The sequence below is a fragment of the Giraffa tippelskirchi genome, chromosome 9 (genome assembly GCF_054371585.1).
Source record: "Giraffa tippelskirchi isolate mGirTip1 chromosome 9, T2T-mGirTip1v1.2.pri, whole genome shotgun sequence".
Lineage (NCBI taxonomy): Eukaryota > Metazoa > Chordata > Mammalia > Artiodactyla > Giraffidae > Giraffa > Giraffa tippelskirchi.
The window spans coordinates 143,640,577-143,653,771 of record NC_137283.1 but is presented as its reverse complement, the minus strand read 5'-3'; the positions used below and the strand labels follow the sequence as shown (position 1 = coordinate 143,653,771).

Below are 13,195 nucleotides of genomic sequence, written 5' to 3'. Positions count from 1 at the left end.
AGGCGAAGACCTGAAGGAATTCTTGTGAGAGTCAGTCTGTTGTCCCAGCCCCTTGAAATAATTCTGAGTCTCTATTTTTTTTCTTTCAGTGAGTCATAGAAATGGCACCTACAGTATCATATGAATTGTCAAGAAATGGTGAACACAGCAGAGCCCAGGACAGGTCTTTGTGACACCACAGACCTTTCTCCAAAATTTTCCAGATCCACCTATTTGTGTTTTGCATTAAGAAACTTTTTCCTATATGGGAAAAGAATGTAAAAATAAAAGAGTGGATATCTGAAAATATATAACTGATTAACTTTGCTATACCTGAAACTAACACAACACTGTAAACCAACTATACTTTAACAAAGATTTTAACAATATAATATATGGAATCTAGAAAAATGGTATAGATAAGCTTATTTGCAGAGCAGAAATAGAGACACAAACATAGAGAACAAGGAAGATAGCAAGGCAACAGGGAGGGTGGAATGAATTGGGATATTGAGATTGACATACACACACTATGTTGTGCTGTGCTTAGTCTCTCCGTTGTGTCCGACTCTTTGCAAAACCATGGACCACAGCCTGCCAGGCTCCTCTGTCCATGCGGAGTCTCCAGGCAAGAATACCGGAGTGGGATGCCATGCCCTCCTCCAGGGGATCTTCCCAATCCAGAGATTGAACCAGGTCTCCTGCTTTGCAGGCTGATTCTTTACCCACTGAACCATCAGGGAAGTCCAAGAATATGGGAGTAGGTAGATCCCTTCTTCAGGGGATCTTCCCGACCCAGGAGTTGAACTGGAGTCTCCTGCATTGCAGGCAGATTCTTCACCAGCTGAGCTATCAGGGAAGCCCTGTGCATGAAATGGGCTTCTCAGGTGGTGATAGTGTTTAAAGAATCCACCTGCCAATGCAGGAGACATCGGAGGAGCCTGGCAGCTACAGTCCATGAGGTCGCAAAGAGTTGGACATGATTGAGAGGCTGAGCACACTTGTATAAAATAGGTAACTAACGAGAACCTACCATATACCACAGGGAACTCTGCTCACTGCTCTGTGGTGACCTAAATGGGAGGGAAATCCAAAAGAGAAGAAGGATATAAAACGAGGATATGTAAAAAAAAGAAGGGATATTTCTAAACATAGAGCTGATTTACTTTGCTATACAGCAGAAACTAACACAATATTGCAAAGCAATAACATAAAATAAAAGTCAATTTAAAAAAATAAAATTTTCTCCATGAATCTATTTGCAGTGGATAAAAAATATGGTTAATATGAATTTACTCTTCATGTTAGAATTCCTTGCTTTAATAGATTGTGTGCTTAAAGCCTCCAAAGTCTTGTCCTGGATGGAGTGTGGGCATGACACTTCACACCAGCTCCTGATGCTCTGAAAGTGGGCTATTGATCATGCGCTCTGGCTTGTGAAGCTAATGTGTGCCATTAAAGTGTCTTGGCTCTTTGGGTGGCATTCTTAAAAATTGCTCTCTGTCAGATGATGAGTGTGTTAAACTGTGTTTTCCTTCACATACTGAAGCTTCTCTCCATGATTCTTGTCCATGTTTCCACGCTCCTTTTTGCTCTTTTAAATGATCATGGACTCATCATTCTTTCAAGTCCTACTCTGGCTCTGCAGTATCCAAAGGGACCCATTTGTTTTCCAAAGAGCCAAGCATTTGCATCGAACTGAGGTCTTCTGCATGGCAGGCAGATTCTTTACCGGCTGTGGTATGAGGGAAGCTGTTTACACCCCACATACAAACAACTGAGAAACAATCTTTCATTTGCCAACCTATTTTGACATTGCAGAGACACATATTAATCTTCCTTATTCTCACCCACCTTGAACAACTACCTGGACGGAAAAAAGGTAAAGCATTGTTTTCTAATAGCAACATAGATATTTCTTTTCCTGAATTGTTGCCTCATTCTATCATGCTGATGTGCATCTGACATATTGATGGGAAGCTCCCAGAAAGAGGGAGTGGCTTGCTGTAAAATGTAGTGAGTGTCTGCATACCGGTTACTATTAGCAACCATCTCAATCCCTGTGGTGGGCCAGGGACACAAGAAGAACTCTCTATCTTGTGTGCAAAGTAAACTGCTATTGAAAAGTATATGGCTGACACATTTCTTTATGTGGAACAATAATTCTTTTTGAAATTACTTCCAAGCTTGGTTTAAGTACAGCCTTGCCAAAAAAGCCAGACCGTCCTTCTCTGCTCATAACTCTGTGACTTCATTCAGTTAAAGAAGGCATTTTTCAGGGACCATCTCCTCTGTTTAGCTGGAGATGTTATTTGATATTATCTAATGTTCCTCCATGAACTTACTGGAAAATTAGGCCATTTTCTTTTTGGATTTATGTTGTAATGCCATCATTTATACAAATTCATCGCAGGCCTTTTTTGAGAGTTTTTTATTCTTAATTTTAGCAATAATATGTTACTGAATTTCTGGGCAGAGAACACTTTTTTTTTTTTTCCCTGTCTGGCAGTGAGTCACTGTTTTAATACCTTGAAAGGCTTGCCACAGGCTCCTTTCTCACATGTGGGTTGCACTTTGAAATAACAGTGGGTTGAACTGGCTGATGTGATTTTTAGGTTAGCTCGTTGGCAGAGAGCTTAGAGAGCAGAGGTACAGGGGTATTATGTTGGAGGTCTCAGGCAAGGTGAAAGTCCACCTCGATCTCCCCTGCCGACTTTGATGATATATAGAAAGTGTTTCTCCCAGATACCAGGCATGAGGCAGACCCTCAGCAGGAGACAGGGCAGACTGTCAGGTTTTCACATTTAGCAAGAAATTTTTTTTAATGATACTTTGATGTCATTCTTGGAGCTATCAGACACGCAGGGATCACTGAATATTTCTGCACTTCTCTAAGCCTGTGATGTATAAACTAGCAACTATTTTCAGGTCACATTTCTTAGCATAGGGTGCTATATTTTATTTGCATCTTAGCAATGTCTGAGTTCCTCTTGCACATTATTGAATGTTTTACTCATTTAGGTAAATAACTGTGGCCAGTCAAAAATATAAGATTCATTCAATTGTTCAAGTGTGCTATTTGTTGATTCTCTAATATTTAACACGGAGAAGGCAATGGCACCCTACTCCAGTACTCTTGCCTGGAAAATACCATGGATGGAGGAGCCTGGTAGGCTGCAGTCCATGGGGTCGCTAAGAGTCAGATACAACAGAGTGACTTCACTTTCACTTTTCACTTTCATGCATTGGAGAAGGAAATGGCAACCCACTCCAGTGTTCTTGCCTGGAGAATCCCAGGGATGGCGGAGCCTGCTGGGCTGCCATCTATGGGGTCGCACAGAATCGGACATGACTGAGGTGACTTAACTTAACTTAATATTTAACAAGCGCTCTGTTAAAACATTAAAGCATTATGAGCAATTAATAAATTCTTGATGAAGTTTATTTATCCTTTCATTATAAATCAGATAATCATTGAAGTTGTTCTGTACCATACATCAAAACTGTAACGATGAACAAGACATTGATTTGCCTTCAGTGAGTTCACAGTCCACTGGCACATCCAGGAATGTCAGAAGAAAATTACATTCAGCTTGAAAATTATACTTCTAGAGGGGAAAAGAGGGTGGTAGGGGATCACAGAAAGGGTTCATTTTAGTGTTTCATAAGAGGAGGAGACAGAAGACCAGGTAATACTCCAAGAACTAGCTACGGGTGCACAGACTTGAGGAAACACCCATGTAATTGGTGAGACTCTAGCACTCCAGACAGAGCAGGAGGCATCAATTTGACACAAGATCTGATTAAGCACTAACCATGAGAAACAAGGCATCGGTCTGTGGGATGGCAGGTGAGGTGGTGGTCTGTGAAGTGGGAGTCATGAAAGCTTCCACACAGGAGCTTGTGTTGAGCATGAAAGAAGGTTAGTGCTTTGATAGGCCTTTTGCTTGTATATCTTAGGTAGGACAATCCAGGACAAGAATCTTACTTACTGTAGCAGATGGAGGCTGCCACACATGTTTCCTGGATATTATCGAGTATGTGACACAAAGCTGTTTTCTTCTTAGGTGATAAACCCTCAGGTAAGGTTAGGGGGGGCTTCCCAGGTAGCTCAGTGGCAAAGAATCCTCTTGCCAATGCAGGAGATTCGGGTTGAATCCCTGGGAGGAGAAGGGAGGACATCTGGGGGAGGAAATGGCAATACACTCCAGTATTCGTGCACCTGTCTGTGCATCCACCCTCACCCTGCTATGCCCCAACCACAACTCACCCAGATGTCCACATCTTGGCTCCAAGTGGAACTGCAGTGGCAGAGGGGAAAGAGAGAGAGAGCCAAGGCCTTCCCCCTCCTAATCAGCTGCCAGGCAGAGCCATGGCCAAACACCAGGACAGGAGTTCCTGGAGGAGGAAATGGCGACCCACTCCAGTATTCTTGCCTGGGAAATCCCACGGACACAGGAGCCTGGTGGGCTATATGGGATCACAAAGAATCGGATACAACTGAGTGACTGAGCACACACATGCAAAGTCAGGAGGAGTCTACATGCCCCACAAACAGATGCCTCCCAAGGTTGAAACGGAACAAATACTTACAGTGAACATACCAGAAATGGTAAGAATAATGAACTACAGTCACATATTTTGAAAGGAATGAACATGGAGTTGTAAGTTTTGAGGAAATGCTGAGAATGGGTCAGTTTCTCAACAGAAATAAGAAGTAGCCTTTCACAGTTGCGTGATCATTTATATATTTTTGTTGATCACATGCAAAGCACAGATGGAAATTCAGGAATGCTGAGATGATATATAACTTTCCGGAAAGGGAGTTTAAGGATCTCTAGTTCACAGAAGGGGTCAAGGGATAAGGTAAAAGAGAAATAGAACATGGCTGCAGTACTCACAGACAGTACATCTGTGCCACAGGTAGTGAACAGATGAAACGAATTAAAATCATCTGTTTTTACTACTCACTTCAACCCACTTGCATCATTCTGGGCCAACTTTTGAAAGCCGACTTAGCTGAGCTTCCTCTTTTATAATTTCCGATAAATGGCAATACAGTGGATACACACAGGTAACAATGAATTCTGAAGACATGAACCAAAGAAGACAAACTCCTGACAACCAAGATGGTATCCCGTGGAATAAGTCAGGTTTAAGCAATTAAACAAGAAAACCCTTGTGACCAGAAAGTTCATGGCTTTACTCACAGCTACTATCTTGGGGGCCATTGGCCGGTGGGATTCAGGAAGTACCTTGGGGTAACGGCTTCTGCTTAGTGGGGAAGAATTCTTTAGGCAGCACTCACTCGTTCAGATGTTGTTTTCTCTCCAAAAGTCAGGGTGGTCTGTCCAAGCCCTTCCATGGCTGGGGGACAAAGAAGAGAAGGTATTCTGGAGCAGGCAAGTGACAGCCCCTCCTGAGTTGTAGAGTGGGCCCTGGAGACAAGCCATGCTTTCCACAGTTCTCGCATTTGCGTGAGTCTGTGCATTCACAAGTAGGAATCGAAATAGCTAGAGTTATATAAAGACAACTGATGCAGATTCTGAACTTTAATGTGTGAATGTTGTGAAATCATAGAAGATACTAAGAATTCTCCAAATCAGTCTATAAAGAAGGTCACATACAGGCTAGTATAGAAAACAGAAGGACCTGTTCTGAACAAAGCTTAGGAAAAGAAGACAAGGACAGGGTGATGATAGAAATACTTGCTTTCCATGTATCTGCCTAAAGGGTTTTATCAATACTTGAGGGAGGAAAGATTGGGGGTACTACAACAAACCACCATGAAGCTGGATATTAGTTGTTATAACTCAGGATTTTTAAGTGTAATATTAATAAACGATACATTTTATGTTTATAACATCAGTTCAGGATCTGTCGGTCATCTATCTAATCTAATCTAAATAAAAAGTAATGCTATCTGAACTTGCTACAGAAAGATATCCTGACTATGTGGGTCCAGTTGGTATTGACAAGGACAATAAGCAGCAAACTTCACTAAATGGTGCCTGAACAAGGCAAATTCCTCTTTGGGTGTGCCAGGTGAATATCCACAAGCTTATGCTTGTTACATAGATCCATGGAATGTTGGAGAGCCAGAATAGACATCAAGTGCATTGCCCTTCATTATACAGGGCAATAATGAAGATACTGTAGGCAAGGGGACTTCTTGAGGAATGGACTTTCACCCCTAGAACTTGAACTCCGGGCCTCAACTCCCAGTTGGATGCCTTTTCAAGTATACCCAACAGTCTTGGGGGGAAAAGGGATGTGGGTGTCCAGTAGGAGGATGTGTCATATAAGCATTTTGATCCTCCTCAAGGAATTGCATTTCTTGATTTGATGAACATATCGTGAATATTGGGCTTCTCTGGAGGCTCAGACATTAAAGAACCTGCCTGCAAAACAACCATGATAGAGAAGCCAGCAGAGACTTATTTAGAAGTTCTTGCTCCTTTTTTTAAACTCTGGCTGCCAGAGAGTGTATATCTCTTCGATCACTCCTCTTTTCTTTCCTCAGCATGGCTGTTCGTGCTACATGCATGCTAAATTGCTTCAATCGTGTCTGACTCTTTGCAGCCCCATGGTCTGTAGCCAACCAGGCTCCTCTGTCCCTGAGGATTCTCCAGGCAAGAATGCTGGAGTGTGTTGCCATGCCCTCCTCCAGGTGATCTTTCCAATGCAGGGGTCAAACCTACATCTCTTATATCTCCTGTATTGGCAGGCAGGTTCTTTACCACTAGTGCCACCTGGGAAACAACAAATTTGAGAAGGCTGATGGTGAGAGAGCCGGAGGAAGTGGGTGGTGGCAGTGATGTGTCTCATGGTACAGATGGGCACAGCTGTGGCCTGACCAATCGATCAGCTCTCAAGAGCAGTTGGAGGGCCTTCTGCCTGTCTTTCTAGTCAGAAGCCAATCCTACTAGACTGTACAAGGTCTCATCATAAAACAGGGGGAAGTCTGCTTTATTTATCATGAGAAGAAAAATATCACTTTTTTTCTGAGCAAACATGAGCATTTCTGAAGACACATCAGCAACCCCTTTTAGAAGAGTTTTGAGCTTTTAGGAATGGAAACACCTAGGATGAAAGTCTCTTCCTGGGAAGTGAGTTTATGAGATGCCGCCTCTTCTGTTGTTGTTGTTTAGTCACAGACTAAAGGAGGGACTTTCCCAGTGGTCCAGTGGTGAAGACTTTGCCTTCCAATGCAGAGGATGCAGGTTCGATTTCTGGTTGGGGAGCTATGATCCCACATGCCTCACAGCCAAAAAAACAAAACACAAAACAGAAGCAATACTGTAACAAATTCAATGAAAACTGTAAAAATGATCCACATAAAAAAAATCTTAAAAAAAAGAAGAGCTTAAGGAAAATTCTTGGGAATTCCAAGATGTCAAACATCCCAGGAAGGGCAGTGAAACTTAGAGGGAAAGATGAGGGGAGATGTTGGAGAATTCGTGGGTGACCACACTGCCACTAACCAGGTTCCCCCAAGTCTGCAGAAACTTCCAGTTCCCTCTAGAATTCAACACCATTCCTTTCAGGAAATCTTCAAGTCGAGAGATACTCAGATTTAAAGAAGTTGTGTACTGTCATGTGGGGGGAAGAGATCCAGGGCAGGAGATGAACATCCGAGGCATTACAGGATTCAGGCTGGAAAATCAGCATCCAGGCAGATGTCTGTGCTTGCCTAGTGTTAGAAGATTCTGGAGCGCAGCAAGCATTTCCTGCCTTCATGCATTTGCATCCATTCCCTCTCACAGGAATGCTCTTTCCCTAGCTATTTACAGAGAGACCCTTCTGGCCAGATCATTCTTGCTTCCTACATTCCCATTCTTCTTTTAGAGGACGCCGTTCACTTCTTACGTAGCATGAATCACAATCTGCCCTTTGATTTCATTTCAGTCATGTAACTAATACTTGTGAGCACCTATTCTATTCAGGCACATTCTAAGCAGAAAGAACTCGATGGAACAAAGAAAAGGCCCCTGCCCTCTGCTCCCTTTCTGAGGTGGCGGGTACCAACAGCGCACACTTTGGTAAGGCTGCCCTGCTCTCAGCTCTGATACAGCAATTCATTTATGCCACACTGAATTTCCAGTGTCAGAGGTGGGGACTTTTAATACCCACCCTTCTTAAGCAGACACGGAACTGTGGACTTCCCAGGTGGGTCAGTGGTAAAGAATCCACCTGCAATGCAGGAGACCTGGGTTTGATCCTGAGTTGGGAAGATCCCCTGGAGTAGGAAATGGCAACCCACTCCAAGGACAGAGGAGCCTGGTGGGTTACAGTCCATGATGTCACAGAGTCAGACACGACTGAGCACATAAACAACAGCAACAGCAACTCCTTCCCACAGAAGAGGAAGCGGTGATATAAGAAGGTTAAGACACTCACCATGGGTCAGTTTGTTCATCATCTCTTGGTTTAAAGACAGACCCTTGCTTATGATTTGTCTTTTCCAGTGGAATATAAGCTCCATGAAGTTAGGAACCATCCGTGTCTCATTCCCTGGTGTACCCTCAACATCTGGTACATAAGAGGTGTTTATAAATATTTGCAGAACGATTGAAAGAAAAAAAAAAGAGTACTTACAAATACCCATTAGGACCATCTGGGCTATTTTAGTAAAAAGGCTGCACATTTAAGAGAATGTTCTTTCCATCCCTGTTGGCTGTGTGATGGCAGAATCAGGCCATCTTGATCTTGCCTTCTACCACATCAAAATGCATTTATCGTACAGCCATATTAAACTATTGCTGCTTGTTGGTGAATATTGAAGCCGAAGTTTAAATTCTTCTTTTATTACTGCCTCCTGTCTCCCCTATTTATTGATGCCGCTGTGTTTAATCTCCAGGAAGCGGAGCTGAGTTCCTGAAATGAAAACCACCTCCCCTCGACTTGGCTTTGGGCTGCGTGACTCAGGGGCTGGCTCCAACACCCTGGCAGCAGAACTCAACAGCCAGAAGTTTGGAGGAGACTTTATTTTGGTATCTAAGTAAGAAGGAAATACCTGGTGCAACTTGTCAGCCTTGAGGAGGGAAAAAGACAGTCATCATCATAATAAAAGTGGTATCCTGGGTGAAGGTGAGACTGTTTACAAGCATGGGTCTTGTGCACACTGGGCTTTGTGCCGCGGTGCAGGATGTTCACTGTGGCTCCATGGAAGCCACTCTCTGTTGTTTGTGAACCTCGGTACCTTGGAGCTGCTTTGGAGAGACTGATAATTATCAGGTTTCCAAATTAATGAATTAATGGGATTCACAAATGATCGAACATAATTAAGAACAGGCTAAAAATTGTTCGAGGCTAAAACCAACGAAATTGCAAGGAAAAGTCTCCATAACTGATGTATTTATGGAAAGGTTTCTTAGCAAGTGGACCAAAGATGTTAATGACCATGATAATAGGCATGCTGCTAGATTGTAGGACACTGGGCTAAACCTTTTGTGTCACCTCATTTCTTTTTCTGGTAATTCTTGTTGTAAAGAGGATTACCCCTGTTTCATACTTCAGTAGGCTCACTGAGCCTGTTGAGATGAAGTTGGGATCCAAACCTGGTTTCCACTGATTCCAAGATTTAGGGGTTTAACCATCCTGGTGTGTATTTTTCAGGATCCTCAGGGAAAGGAGAGGTGGTGGGAACAGTGATTCCAGGCATCTTCCTCTTCACCTACTTGATCTGACATGTGGATCTTAGTAAGACACTGGGCTGGAGAGGAGGGTCTTCTCAGATTTTGTCAGAGGATGTTCCTCTGGCGTTTTTCTCATTTCCTGCCCTTCTGCCTTCATCCTAGAGAATAATTTGGTACATTTGAGAAGAGTCAACAGAGAAGAGACTCATTCACTCTTCAAGAGTATTTTGCAAGAAGTGTTATCATCCCATTTTATGGCGGGAACACTAAGATGCGCAGTAGAGGTTAATTTGCACAATGTCACATAGCTTCTCCATGGTAGAATTCCTACGTGAGCCCCAATTTTTCCCCGTCAAAAGCTTTGTTCCTCCCAAGACCAGATCGTGTCCCTTTCCCACGGAGGTTCTCTTCTCGTGTCCGGGTGATTGTCGTGGGAACCCCTTCCTCAAGGGAGGGATGTGAGGTGGCACCAGAGCCCCCACTGCCCCGCGGTTTCTGCCACTTCCGCTCCTCAGAGATGCCTCTCATTCCCCTTCCGGTTATTTGTGGAGGGATCATTAAGCGAGTTGTTGATGGCTATTTTGCTCTTGTGGCCAGGTCTCTGTGTTCCCTTACCTCGGAAAGATGTGTGATACAGGGAGGAAAGCAGGGGTTTCCAGGCAGAGAAGGCAATTCTTCTTCTTTGATGCTGAGTGATCCTTTGTGAAAACTCGGGCTGGTGGCACTGGATGCTCCTGGAAGAGGAGTGGGCAGATGAACTGTATGGCTTGGAGTTCAAAAGGAAGAACTGACTGGGCTCAAAGGAGGAAAGGAATCTGGGGAAAGTGCCAGAGACTTCTCTCTATCACACACTTATTCACAGAGCCCCAGATGGGAGATTTCTCTGGGGGGTGGGGGGTGGGGTGGGCGTGGGATGGGAGGATGTAACACCCGAGCTCCTGGGGGCCTAGGCTTGGCTTGAAGCTGAGGAATTCCCCACCTCTGGGGGACATCTTGGGGTTGGGAAGCAAGCACATCAGTGATGACCACGTGGGACAGAAGACCAGGGCTGCCTCCTAACACTGTCCAATCCAGAAGATGACAGGCAATTTTGCATGACTGGGGAGGTGTAACTAAAGCCCCAATGCTGACAGGGATTGGATTTCTCACCATCTCAGAGAAAAGTGAACTTGGAGCCAATGAAGACAAGACATAAATGTGATATTTCTTGCACTCTAGTTTTGCAGACCAAATTTTAGATCCACTACAGATCCATTCCTTTGGCTGACGAAAAATTTTTCCTGTAGTTACACGGACAGATATTCTTGGAAGAATTTGTATAATCTAGCTTCCCCAGCCTTGCTGAGGATAAAAAATCTCATCCTCCACTGTGACAACAGTGATTCTTCCCAAACCTTGGCTTTAAGGAAGGCATGATGAGCTGACAAAATTCCATATGGCAGGAGGGATTCTTCTGTGCAGTCTCTTCACTGTGTGGGGAATCTGAAAGCACAAGGGAGCAATAGCAACAGCCTTTAAAGAAAGAAGGTAAAGAAAATTTTTCTTTAAAGGAAAAAAGGTAAATACTCCTGTCTAATGATCCTTTGATGAGGGACTCAACTTTCTCACCTGCTGACCACTGATGGATATATGTATCCCTCCCTCTTTTCCTCTCTCCTAGCCGTTTCTTCTTCCCTTCTCATTTCATCATTCTTCTGTCTTCTGCTGTTTTTTTTTTCCACTCTCTCTGTGAATCTCCCAGCCTCATTTGGAATTTCAGTCAGCCAACATGATAAACGTATTGCTTGATTGACTAATGTCTGACTGAGAAAGGGGAGACATGCAGGGAGGAGTTAGAATAAGGTTAGCACATCACAGTCCTGCCAAGGAGTCCTCTGGCTCTCTAGTGGGGACTGCGTGTCAGTGCTGAGATCTCTCACAGCCTGGGCAAAGCAGGAAGCAAGAAGCAGTGCTCTGTGACGTGACTCAGTGTCCCCAAGGTGAGAAGGAAAGGGTGCTTTGGGAGAATAGCATCTAGTGTGGGCGCTGAGACTAGGGAGAAATTGCATTTTGGACTTCACAGCATTGAGTGTGTTCCAGGAAAACTTTGTTGGGTTTTGAAAAGAAAACAATTATGACATTGACTTCTTAATAGAAGGGACAGAATTCTTACTCTCAAATCGCAGTATTTCCTGAGTTCTCCTGGCATGGAGATGAATGCGAAGTCACTTGTGGGTTTCCGAGCTGAGGCACAATAGACCATGTGCGCATGCTCAGTCGCTCAGTTGTGTCTGACTCTTTGCGACCCCTTGGACTGTAGCCTGCCAGACTCCTCTGTCCTAGGATTTTTCAGGCAAGAATACTGGGGTGGGTTGCCATTTCCTTCACCAGGGGATCTTCCCAACCCAGGGACTGAACCTGAGTCCTTCACTAGCAGGCAGATTCCTTACCACAGAACGACTTGGGAAGCCCACAATAGACCAGAGCAGTCTGCTAAATTCCACAAGAGCTCTTTGCTTTTTCATGGCAGTTGAAAGGTCGTTTAATGCCAGGACTTATTTGGATATGAAATAGTAATTTTGAAAATGTTCAGGTGAAGAAATAATGCCCTGACTCTCAACATGTGACTTCATGCTTTGAGAAAGGTGATATTAACTTGCAGCATGTGATTCCAAGCAGAGCCGAGCCGTGGAGTGTCTGCTGGTTTCCTAGCCATTCTTAAATTAAGGCGCTGCAATCTGTTACATAAATCTCTATTTTCTTATTTTAGGTTCAGCCAGCATTTTGCTAGTGAATAAATCAGACAGCCCAGATGTCATTTCTCCCTGGCTAGATATAAATCACAACCAAAAGGCTTGCTAGGTTTGCCAAAATTGCTTCATATGTCAACAAAATCTATCGTTACTGCCCCAGGATTCTCGCTTCCCCCCAAAGGAATAAAGAGATCATTTGCCATCAATACAGTATCAGAAAATAAGACATTCCTATGTTGAATAATGAAGTCCTCTCCCTGAAGTTTTACAGTGTATAAATGGACAGGATGCACCCCTTTACCAATGACATGGAGAACCTTCTAGTGCTCCTTTTCTCCTTAGATATGACCTAACAGAGTCTTGATGAGGATCCACCACTTCATAGGACTAGAAGAAGGCATGGAGTCCATCACCAATTCATTTCTTTAGGTGCTGTATTAGTCGGGGTACTTAATTGCTGTAAGAGATAAGTGGGTATCTCACTGTGTTAACCCAGAGAAGATGTATTTCTTACTCATATCACACATCCAATATGGGTGCTCTGCTGCCCTCACTCCCTCAAGTGACTCCATCATCACCTAACTCCCCCTGTGAAAGCTTCTCTAATCCTCTTCAGCCGGCAGGCTTGACAGAAAAGAGAAGGAGAATGTGCAGTCTTATTAGGGGAGTTTTCTGGGTCAAGCCTGAAGGGAGAATGCCACCTCCCCATCTCATTCCATCCCCTTGATATGTAGTCTACTGTTCAATTCCAAGTGCAAGGGAGATGGCAAGTGTGGGATACTTCGGAACCCAGCAAGAGAAATGAGATTGTGAATATGTGGTCAGCTCCACCACAGATGCCAGATT

General features: G+C 43.8%; 1 long non-coding RNA gene across 5 annotated transcripts in view; it reads left to right on the top strand.

Moving 5' to 3' along the window:
• LOC145522009 (uncharacterized) overlaps positions 1-13,195 on the top strand; it is a 56,771-nt gene that overhangs the window by 9,325 nt on the left and 34,251 nt on the right. For all 5 annotated transcript variants that reach the window (XR_014065843.1, XR_014065845.1, XR_014065841.1 and 2 more), the window contains exon 3: positions 8,840-9,069. This is a non-coding gene — a long non-coding RNA (uncharacterized LOC145522009). The remainder of the gene's footprint in view (positions 1-8,839; positions 9,070-13,195) is intronic.